Source organism: Marmota flaviventris, chromosome 8, assembly GCF_047511675.1.
Source record: "Marmota flaviventris isolate mMarFla1 chromosome 8, mMarFla1.hap1, whole genome shotgun sequence".
NCBI lineage: Eukaryota > Metazoa > Chordata > Mammalia > Rodentia > Sciuridae > Marmota > Marmota flaviventris.
In genome coordinates, this window is record NC_092505.1 from 15702061 (window position 1) to 15714787 (window position 12727).

Below are 12727 nucleotides of genomic sequence, written 5' to 3' on the forward strand. Positions count from 1 at the left end.
ACTTCCCAGGAGAAAACATTTTCCACAGGAAAAGCATTGTAGAGCTTAATATTTCCAACAATATTAAGAAATGTGTTCAGAAATATATTATTGACAGCCACATAGAATTTTGTAACATACTGGATTAATTAATATAAATAGAAAAATGTTCTCAAATGAGTGCCCTAACTAAATCTACTAGATTAAATAACACTGGAAAAAAAAAATCCTAGCAGAATTCAACTTAATATCAAATGGGATAAAGCAGGGCAGAGAAGCAGAATTTGGATTCAAATGGAATAAATAATTCAATCTGTAAAACAAAATTTAATTTGTAGTGAGTCATAAGCTTTAGAGACTCAGAAAAAATGGAAACTTTCAGATCAACTTAAATGTATCTAATCCCTTTTTGTAAAAAAATAAAAAACAAATAGATATCAGAAACTTCATTTATAACATAAATCCCATAAATATTTCTCTCTGAATTAATTGCAGCTGCAAGCACAATTTGAACTCCTTAGCACACTGCTTTTGAGTTCTTAGTAGAGAATAATTTATATTGGTGTTATAGGAAGATAAATTAACACAGAAAAAAGGAAATTGTGCCACTTTGCAGTATACATACTGAGAGCAATCAGGAAGCCAAGAAAACTGTGGTTAACTTCAGGATCAAGTTTTCCAAGTGAATTTAACGATTCTTAATCAAGGAGAAAGATGCTGTGCACACAAATTGCAATGTTGTCTATCAATGAAAATAAGCAGTACCCCTTCTTCCTAGGTTTTAACAATAATCTGGGTGGGCCTAACAAAAGCCAGATAATAGATTTTATGAGTATTTGGCTCAGCAATGTCTTTTCATTCCTTCTAATTTATATTTTCATGGGAATCTGTATTTGCTGGGAGAATTCTGAGAGTGTCAAATTCAGTTATATGCATATGTTTTTTAAATCTAGTGATGTGGAAAATTATCAAGGGATAGGTAATGGAGAGATCAGACAGGTCTGGGCAGTAACAGAGATTCTTCCCATGGGTGAAACACAGTTTAATGAGCCACTCAAAAATTATTTGCTGGACTCTGAGAAGAGCATTTCCTTTTCCCACGTTTTATCACCTAATGTCACATCAGTGGTTTTAGCTTCCTCTCCACATCATATCAAACCCCTTGATGTCAAGTTTAAGACCAACTCCCTTCTTTTTGATAAGATGAGGTTCTATATCACTATCTCCCCACCTTCTTTCTCACTATCAAACACCATTCTTCCTACTATTGCACATTCTACTCTAAAAAAGCTATTTCTTTTAGTCAAGGCAAGGCAACATTTTTTTCCTAGTAAACTTTTTGATTTTTTTCTCAAATGTCATGTGAATGTATACTATTATGCAAGTCAGTAGGTCTATATACTACACATTTTAAACAACTAAGAAAAGTGAAACCTTAAAAATTCTAAAAGCATGTTTAAATGAATTTAAAATTCATTGCCAATAATTAGTGCATATATTGCATATATTGATAGTAGAGAGATTTAAATTCCCTTTTGAACAACTTTCAGACATGAAAATATTATATGAACAATGAAACTGGAGTAGTTACCAAAGAAACAGTGACAATGAAAATGACAATATTTCTGGAAATAGTTGTTTTCTCTTTGTATCTAAGTAGACTCTTAGAGCTTAACAGTACTTGCCTTTCTGTGTCTCGCATAATTTGCTTAACATGATGTCTTATCGTTCCATCCATTTTTCCACAAATGACAAGATTTTTTTTTGTAGCTGAATAATACTCCATTGTGCATATATACCATATTTTCTTTATCCATTCATCTGTGATGGACATCTAAGCTGATTCCATATTTCAGCTATTATAAATAGTGCCACAATAAACAAAAGCATGCAGGTACCCTTTTTTTATACTGACTTGATTTTTTTGGATAGATACTTACAAGTGGGATTTCTAAGTCTTATGGTAGTACTATTTTTAACTTTTTGAAGAGACTCCATACTGTTTTCTATATTGGCTGTACTGATTTACGTCCTCACCAAAAGTATATAAAAGTTTCTTTTTCTCCATATTTTATCAGCATTTACTAATTTTTATTTATTTATTTATTTATTTATTTATTTATTTATTTTTTGATAATAACCATTCTAACTAGAATGATATCATACTCTAGTTTTGATTTGTATTTACCTGATGGCTAAGGATATTGAGCAATATATTTATTGGCCCTTTGCATTTCTTCTTAGGAGAAGAATGTATTCAGATCATTTCCACATTTTAATAGAACTTCTTATTTTTTTGTTGTTAAGATTTTTGAATTTTTTACAGATGCTCGATATTAACCATCTGTCAGAAGACTAGCTGACAAAGATTTTCTATCATCCTGTGAAATGTCTCTTCCCCCATTGACTGTAGGCTCTGCAGAAACTTTTAGATTAACATAATCCTATTAGTCGACACTGCTTTTGTTACCTTTGTTTTGTGATACTATTCAGAAAATCATTGTCTGTATCAGTATCTTAAAAGACGTCCCCCTATGTTTTCCTTCAGTAGTTTCTGATCTTACATTAAAGTTTCCAATGTATTTTTAGTTCATTTTTGTACAGAGAGACAGGGTCAAGTTCTAGTCCTCTACATGTGGTTATCCATTTTATTTCAGCAACATGTGTTGGAGAGGGTGTCCTTTCCCCATGTTCCTTTTTATACCTTTTGTCAAGAATCCGTTGGTTCTGATGCACGCGTTTATTTCTGGGGTTTCTATTCTGTTCCACTGTGCACTGTGCCTCCTTTTATACCAGTACTACAATGCTGCTTTTGGTCACGATTGCTTTCTAGTGTGTCTTACAATCAGGTACTTTGATGCCTCCAATTTTGCTTTTTGCTCAAGATTGCTTTGGCTATTCAGTGTCTTTTGTGCTTTCCTATTAATTTTAAGATATTTTTTCCTAGTTCTGTGAAGAATGTTGTTGGTATTTTGATGGCAACTGCATTAAATCTATAGATTGCATTGTGTAATATAAGCACTTTAACAATTTTAATTATTCTAATCCATCAACATGGAAAGTCTTTCATTTTTTGCTTTCAATTTCATTCATCAGTATTTTGTTATTTTCATTGCAGAGGTCTTCTCAGATTTATTCCTAGAACTTTTTTTTTATCTCATTTTTCATTTATTTATTTTTTTATTGGTTGTTCAAAACATTACAAAGCTCATGATATATCATCTTTCATACATTTGACTCAATTGGGTTATGAACTCCCATTTTTACCCCAAATATGAATTGCAGAATCACATCGGTTACACATTCACATTTTTACATAATGGCATATTAGTGACTGTTGTATTCTGCTACCTTTCCTATCCCCTACTATCCCCCCTCCCCTCCCCTCCCATCTTCCCTCTCTACCTCATCTGCTGTTGTTCAATTCTCTCCCTTGTTTCCCCACCCCCTTCCCCTCACAACCTCTTATATGTAATTTTGTGTAATATTGAGGGTCTCCTACCATTTCCATATGCTTTCGCTTTACTTGTGGTTATTATAAATGGTATTATGCTCATGATTTCTTTTTCAGTAAATTTATTATTGATGTATAGAAAAGCTATTGCATTTTTAAGGTTGATTTTGTATCCTGTTATTTAAAGTAAGTTCCATAATCAGTTCCAACTCCTTTTTGTGGAGTTTTCACATGTTCCTATCATCTGCAAACAGAGATAATTTGACTATGTCCTTTCCAATTTTTATGTATTTCTTTCTTGTGACTAAATTTTCTGATTAAAATTTCTAGTATTATATTGAATAAGAGTGGTGAGAGTAGGTACTCTTATCTTAGTCCTTGTCTTGGAGGAAATGATTTTATTTTTTTTTTCCAATTCAGTATGATGCTAGTTATGAGTATTTTCACATGTGGTCTTTATTATATTGACATGTGGTGACCTTCTATATCTAATTTATACAGAAATTTTACCATGAAATGATGCTAAATTTTATCAAAAGGTTTGTCTGCATCTATTGAGATGATAATATGGTCTTTACTTTTCATTCTGTTTATGTGATGTATCACATTTCTGTATTGCTTATGTTGAACCATCTTTTCATCCCTTGAATGAAAACAACTTGATTATGGCTTATGATTTTTTGGTGTGCTGTTGAATTAGATTTGTTAGTATTTTGTGTCCATGTTCATCAAGAATCTTGGTCTATAATTTTCTTCGTTTGTTATGTCTTTGTCAGGTTTGTGTAACAGTAATTCTGGCCTCATAGAATGACTTTGGAAGGGTTCCCTCCCTTTCAATTCTATGGAATAGTTTGAGAATCTTTAGTATTAGTTCTTATTTAAAAGTTTGGCAAAATTCATCAGTGAATCCATCCATAATTGGGCTTTTATTTTTTGAGAGACTTTTTATTACTGATTCAATCTCATTACCCATTATTAGTCTAAGTTTTTATGACCCCTTTGTTCAATTCTGGTACATCATGTGTGTGTGTAGAAATATGTCCATTTTTTTTTCAATTTTCCAACTAGTTGGTATGTAGTTTTTTTTCCAAAAGAATCCCTAATATGTTTTTGTGGCATTGGGTATAATGTTTCCTCTTTCATCTCTGATTTTATTTATTTAGAACTTCTCTCTTTGTATTTTGGCTATTGCTGTGGTTTGTATCCTTAATGTCCCCCCTAAAGCTCACGTATTGGGCAATGAAGGGATATTCAGAGTGATTTTTTTTGGATTATGAGAACTATAACCTCATCAGAGGATTAATTCATTTGATGGATTAACAATTTGAATGAATTAGTGGGCAGTAACTATAGGCAAGTGGGGCATAGCTGGAGGAAATAGGTCACTGGGTGTCTATCCTTTTGTTATTCCTGTCCGTGATTCTTCGTTCTCTCTCTATCTCTATTTATCTCTCTCTTTTTCTCCCTCTCTCCTCTTCCACCCCACCTCCTGGCTGCCATAAATTGAGAAATTTTCCTCCACCATAACCTTCAACCATGATATACTGCATCATCTTGGGTCCAGAGCAGCGGAGTTGAATGACCACAAACTGAGACGTCTGAAATCATGATCCCCAAATGAACTTCTCCTCTCCATTGTTCTTGCCAGGTATTTTGTCCACAGTGACTGAAAGCTCACGAATGCAGAGTGTAACAGGATCAGAACTCCCATGGGTACCCCATGAGAGGGTGATGTGTGAAGTTGTGAGTGAAACTTAAACTGCAATGCACACCCCACGATTCAAGAGATGGCAGGAATGTAAACCATCAGCTGAGGAACACTGCAGGCAGGGAGCAGAACCAGGCAAAGAGAGAGGCCATGTGGGTTGGAGCTAGTTAGGACATAGGTGGGAGGCTGCCCAAGTCCTTTGAGATCAGGACAGCAACTCTGTGATACAGATCTGAATGTGGAACTAGAGGACCTAGAGACCAACAAAAGAATGACTTCAGTCTCATTTTAATCCTATTCCTTTTTTCCATGCCTGTATTCTCCCTTTTGGAAATAAATGTTCACCTACTCTGCACCACTTTATACTGAATGTATATATCTTGCTTTTGATTTTTACAGTGTCTCATAGCCAAGAGTTCATCTTGAGTCTTGAAGGAGACTTTGGATGTAAAACATGTGAGCAATGCTAGAAATTTTAAGACTATAGGGACTCCTGGAGAATGACTGAATGAATTTAAAATTGTGGGATGGATGTGAGTTTGGGGGGGGGGGGTCAGGGGTAGAATGTTACTGTTTGGATCTTTATTGTCTCTCCCAAAAGCTTATATGTTAGGCAATGCAAGAATGTTTAGAGGTGCAATGATCATATTATGAGAGCTATAATATCACTAGTGGATTAATTCATTTGGAATCAATAATTTGAATGAACTATTAGGTAATAAGTATAAGCTGGTGGGACATGGCTGCACAAAGTAGTCCACTAGGAACATGCCCTTAGACTCGACCTGTCTCTGGATTCCCATTCTCTCTTGCCCTGGCTGCTTACTCCTGGATTTCTTGAGCTGAGAAGCTTTCCTCCACCACAGACTCCTGTCACCATGTTCTGACTTAACTTTGAACCCAGAGCAATGAAGATGGCCAACCACGGACTGAGGTCTCTGAAACCATGAGCACAAAATGGACTTTTCCTCCTTGGCTTTTGTCATGTATTCTGGTCACAGTGATATAAAACTGAGTGATACAGTTAGTCAAGCTCAAGGTGACCTCCATTCCTCTTTCTGTCACAACACCCATTCCCTACAATGTCCAGCTGTCAGATTTGAATCAGAGTCCCTGTACTGAGCCAAGTTTGGATCATGAAGCTAAGCTGGCTCAAGGGATGAGGACATGCAGTGGTTTCTAAACTGTAGAACAGTCCAAAAGAAGACAATAGGCCCCTTCTCAAAATGGCTTCTGGCTACAGCAACCCAGTTGTTTGCTAGAAGATGATGCAAATCCCTTTTCCAATGCTATGAAGATTTCAGGTTTCTTTTCTATTTAGGCAACCAGCCTGTAAAAATTGTGAGGCTGTCAAATAGTCAGGATTGCCAGGATCCACACTGATAAAATTTGCTGAGACTCCTTCACCTTGATCCCTGCAAAGTGGGACTCTCCTTCTACTAGTTGCGGAGCCACGGTGACAGGTGACAGGGTATTTTGTTTTTCTTACTAAGCTGTGGTCTTAGGTCTCTGGATCTTACAGGGTTTATTTTTTTCCTCCTTTTGAGTTCTAGTGTTCTTCCACAACCACTCACCTCAATATAAAGATGTCATCAGTTGATTCTGTTCCCCTTTGTGGAGGCGGAGATGAATTCTGGATGCTTCTAGACACTTTGAAAGCACACCCCCGTGTTTATTTTTATATATTAGCTGATGATTTATACCCAAAGTAAGGCCAGTGTTAATAATTATTCAAATGTAAGTTAAAATGGCATGACACACTGTTATGTAAATTATAATTGTACTGGCAAAGACACTGAAGATCTAAAAAAGAGAATGCTTAAAATAATTGATGTGTTTAAAATTTTTCAAAAAAAGTCGTATTTATCAAATTTAAGAAATACAAAAAATCAAAATAGAAGTATAAACCTCTTGTACTTCTGAGATAATGATTCTAAATGATTCTAGTTGTTAGATGTCCATCAGATTAGATTCTGTAATTTGTTACCATATATGTTTATATTTCAATCAGGTCACATTGATCATTATAATTTAACAGTTGCTTTTTATTTTTTTTAAATGAAGTATATTCTAATCATAGTCCCAAGTAATTACAGTATATTGATCTGCTTTACTGTTTTCTTTTGCAAAATTACTGCTGTTAACATCATAGACTGTGAGGAGACAGGAGAAAATGGGAACTTGTAAACAGGCCATAGTAGTAGAAATTCATACATTTCAGAGGAATATTCATTGAATAATAGTCTAGGTTGAAATTCTAAAAATTCTAATTCTGGATGCATAATGAGGACATTTTGTTGCTCATTAGAGCTCTTCAAAAATAAGACCAAATTTATAAAGTAAAAACCTGCATTCATTAGAATAAATAAAATATTTGTAATATAAAATGTATTCCTAACAGTGGTGTGGAGGGGCTGGGATTATGGCTCAGTGGTATAGCGCTCACTTAGCACATGCAGGGTGCTGGGTTTGATCCTCAGGACCACATAAAAATAAAATAAAGGTATTTTGTCCAATTAAAACTAACTAAAACAAAATATTTTTTAAAGTATATGGAAATCAATGCTGATTGTAAAAACAATATGCATAATTAATTTTATAAAATTATAAAAATGTAAATAAGAAGAAATGCAGCCCTATTGATCAGAGATGTGTACATGCATGAAAACACACACACTCACAAGATAAATGTACAAACATGTCATGCTAAATAACTAAATGATTATGAAATTTGAATTGGTAAAACTTTTATATCAACATACCAATAAAGAAGAAGATAAAAAAAATGTTTTAGGATTGCATATTACATCCAATATCAAAATGCCTAGTTACATTGTTCAGCTTTCAATTTATGGTGCTGAAACAGAGTTACAGACATGGAAATAGGATGCTTTGCTTATTAGCAAGAGAAAAATAGTTCTTTTTTTTTTCCTTTTTATAGAAGAAGAGAAGTAACAGTTGTTCTTTTATTGTCATATGTAACATATTTACAGCAAGGTAAATGAAACATATAACAACTTAAAAACAGAATATATCATCAAGACATCAAAACTTGGATGTACAAAAATAAAGTAATTCAACAAAGTATTTTTTTTGCCAACAATAATATTAGATAAGAAAAAAAGTTAAATGGCTTTATACATATGGCAAGTGAAATATACTTAAAGTACTCTGAAAATGTCATTTTAAAATTACTTCTTATATATGCTTACTTTTAAATGTGGAACAGTTAAATATGTGTAATATCATTTAACATTCAATTGTGGTTTAGATTATGGTGACTATTTGTTACCTATAAAATTTTGCATATTTTCTCAAATGTATATTTATGTATATCAAAAAAATATCTGATGTATATATGACATTTATTATTTATTGGGCATACTGAAAATAAAATATGTATTTAATTGTACATAATCATTCTGTACTAATCCTGCTGATCACAAATGTAAATCCCTTTTTTCCTTTTAGTAAGGCCTGAGTATTGCTCACTGGAAGAATTAAAGCAGAGTTGAATTCTGAAATCATGATCATTTAGTGAGAATATTTCTCTGTCTGTTATGAATATTTATGCCAGTGTATCTTCCTAGTTATTAGCTTTTAGCAGGAATTTAAGAGTATCCTCCTGAGGGAGGAGCATCTTTGAAGAACTTCAACAGCATAAATTGAAAGAGTTGATAAAAGGACATTAATGTTTCTGTTGGAATTTATATGAATTAAGTTAAAATCCTTTGGCTTTTTCTTTTCTTTTTCAGTAATGCTACTCTAACTCCAATCTAGCAATCACTTAGCTACTAAGTATGGCCTTAGAGGAAGTATAACAAAAAAGCTGCTTATAAACATCAGGAAATAAAATACCTCTTATATATCTGTTCAGGAAATAATGCATATAAACCATCTTCCAAAATATTTGAAAACTCTGCTTCAGTCACAGAATATATGAGTTAAAAGACAAACAGTAAGTGACTTTTTTTTTTCTTTTTTGCATTCTGACACATCTGTGACAGATTTCAAGTCATACTTAGCTGAATGGGAACTTGGCAATACTATATAGCTGATTAAGGAAGAGATACATGAAAACAGTAACTGATGGAAAAAGGACTAGTTTAAAATTCAGAACCTGAAGGTCTTATAATGAAAATAAGCATGAGTACATTCTATTCTTCATCTAAGTCACAGTTGAATGCTCAATTTAGATTTCCAAAGTAGATTAATAAGTTACTAAGCCAACTTCCTTTATGAGTACTAACTTTAAAATTGGATTTTCAATCTAGGTACATAGATCCTATGAATGGGAAAACACGTTTTCCTATAATGAGGCTTAATGCATATGCCCATACATGCATGCAAGCACGGGCATGCAAACACACGCACAGACACACATACCCGGTATATTTTACCCGGTATATTTTGGTGGTGATTCTTTGTTAATTTCTCTGTAAATTAAGCCCAATTTTTTCCCACCCATGCTATAAAGCATAGGTTCTGTATCTCTTCACTGAAAATTACTGTGCTACTAATTGGTGCTCAATTCCAATTTAATGGTGAGAAAGGAAGAGAAAGAGTGTGTGCTCTCAGGTAAGCACTTGTTTTTCTGTGTATGGATGGATCTGGGGTGTCACTACACCCCAGATATAGGTATAGGAGCCCCAAACAATGTCAGCTCTGTGGAATAGCAGAACTTCATTCAATGCCTGGCTGAATCACAGGAAAACTTTAAGAATTCCCTTAAAGGCACTGGTAAAACCTGTATATATGTGAATGACTGTGCCTACTGAATCAGAAACCTGGGAGTGAGATCTAGGAACACACATTTTAATAAGCCCTCAGTAAATTTGATATTGCTTAAGTTTGAAAACTATTTTGAAAAATCTGTGTTTGAAAAAAGCACTCAGAAAGTGATCTTTTGTATGTTTTGGGGGTACCCTACTATATTGTATATAGTAGTTTATATTGTGACATAATCAAAAGATTCTAGATATTTATGTACTTCATCCTAGTCTGATACATGTTGATTGCTTTAGAATGGGTGTCTGGACAATTTATTGTTACGTGTTTTATCTTGAGTATTTTCAAATATTTACATTCTCTGATGGTTATATCTTTGGCAGTCCAAATCTCGCCATTTATAATCTCCCTGATCAAGTTAATGGTGAAGCCAGTAATTATAGCTATTTCAATAACGAACACCTACTACAGTGAGCTTGCCATTGAGCCCCTTCTTTTTAAGCATCTACTGAAATACTGTCCCCCAGATTCATTCTAGAGAACCTTGACTAAAGTCAAATACTATGTAACTGACATAAACTAGCACAGGCTTGTTTCTGTTTCTGTTGTTGCTTTTTTTCCAAAACTAATAGTTATAACAGTTTTTGTGTGTTATCTGCTTCCCCCACTCTGCTTACCCCAAAGAATGTGAAGATAACATCTGATTTGTTCATAATTTTAGTACTAGTACAAAACCACAGACATTATATATATATATATATATATATATATATATATATATATATATATATAGAGCTGTGATTTAATAAACATTTGTGGTTTTAATAAGTATTCAAAGTTTATCACAAAATACAATGTATGTAATCAAAACCTATGGGGAGAGCCCAAAGTGAATTAAAAGGAAAATCCATACCTCTAAATGTACTCAATACTGAATTTGTACTTTAAAAATCCATTTTTTATGTAAGAAAGAGTATCAAACTCTTTGACTAAACAAATCTTCAAGGGTGAAAGCAAATCAGAAGAAAGGAATTGACTAACCTAAAAACAAATATTAAATAAGTATTAAGGACAATAAAAATACAATTTTGAAAAAAGTCACTTTGAGGACAGATTATTGGTTAACAATAAAATAGACAAATCATTCTAGATATTACTGCTTTTAGGAAAACAATGAGAATTGCTCTTGTTTCCTTTGAATGTGAGGTATCCCCCCAAAGTTCATGTGTGAAACAACGCAAGAAAACTTAGAGGTGAAATGATTCTGTTTTGAGAGTGATTGTAATGCAAACCTCATGAAATAATATTTTTAAGTGTAGGTTACCTGTGCATGAAGCATGTTGAGGTAAAATGTCAAATGTATAAACTAAAGTGGAGATCCACTGGTAACTTGAAGATGATATTACCTACTTTAGGTGTTGTGGTTTAGATATGAGTGCCTGGCGCAGTGGTGCACGCCTGTAATCCCAGCTGCTGGGAGGTGGAGGCAGGAGGATCAGGAGTTCAAAGCCATTCTCAGCAACTGCAAGGCACTAACCAACTCAGTGAGACCCTGTCTCTAAATAAAATACAAAATAGTGCTGGGATATGGCTCAGTGGTTGAGTGTGCCCCTGAGTTCAATCCCCGATACCCTCCCCCTCAAAAAAAAAAAAAAAAAAAAAAAAAAAAAAAATATATATATATATATATATATATATATATATATATATATATATATATATATATAAGATTGTCCCCAAAATCTCATGTGTGACATAATACTAGAATATTCAGAGGTGAAATGATCAGATTATGAGATCCTTGACATAATCAGTTCATTAATCCACTGATAAAGATTACCTGGGTGGTAACTGTAGGCAGGTGTAGGCAGGTAGGGTAAGGCTGGAAGAGCTGGTTCTCTGGGGGCATGCCTTTGGTGTGCATATATTTTGTCCTTAGTGATTAGAGCTGTCTCTCTCTGTACTTCCTAATTCTCATGTTCTGAGCCAATTTCCTTCACCACATCCTTACACTATAATGTTATATCTCACTTTGGGCTTTAGAGCAAAGGAGTTGACCATCTATGAACTGAAACCATTAGTCACAAGCAAACTTTTCCTCCTTTAAAATTGTTCTTGTCAGGGCTTTTGGTTTCAACAAAGAAAAAAGCTGATTAAAACACTGGACAATTGTTGGAAATTTCTAGCAGAGATTGAGCATTTGGATACCTTGTGCATGCAGTATCAGTGTCAGGTTTAAAGTATGCCTGGGAAGTTAGAACTTTCTCTCCCTTACTTTCTTATATCATATCCCTCCTCTTTTGAAGTAAGTTACATAGGAATCTGCCCAATTAGATAGACTGGAATGTATAAAATTAATAAGAAACTAGAGATTTATGAATACCTCAATTCACTTATTTAATGCCTGAATTAGATTTTATATCATTTAAAATATAATGAATTGTCATCAGTAAGGAATATAAAATGCAACACTTTAGTAGAGAAAATAATGGGTTGCCGTTTTAGAATGTCATAACTGGGTGGCTTAAGCAACATACATTTATTTGTCACAGTTCTGAAAACTGAAAATCCAAGGTCTGTCAGGGTGCCACCATTGTCATGTTCTTAGGGTAGGACTTTTACTGGGTTTATAGATAGCTTGTTATATCCTCACAGGGAAAGAGCAATGAGAAAGCATCTTCTCCTGTCTCTTATTGAAAGGAATCTAATACAATAAAAGAAGAGGGAGAGGAAAGAGAGCCAGGGAGGAGGGGACAGGCGTGGGGAAGTACTGGGGAATGAGATTAATCAAATTATGTCAATTGCATGTAATAATATGTCATAAGGAATCTCCTCACTGATATGCATAATATAATGCA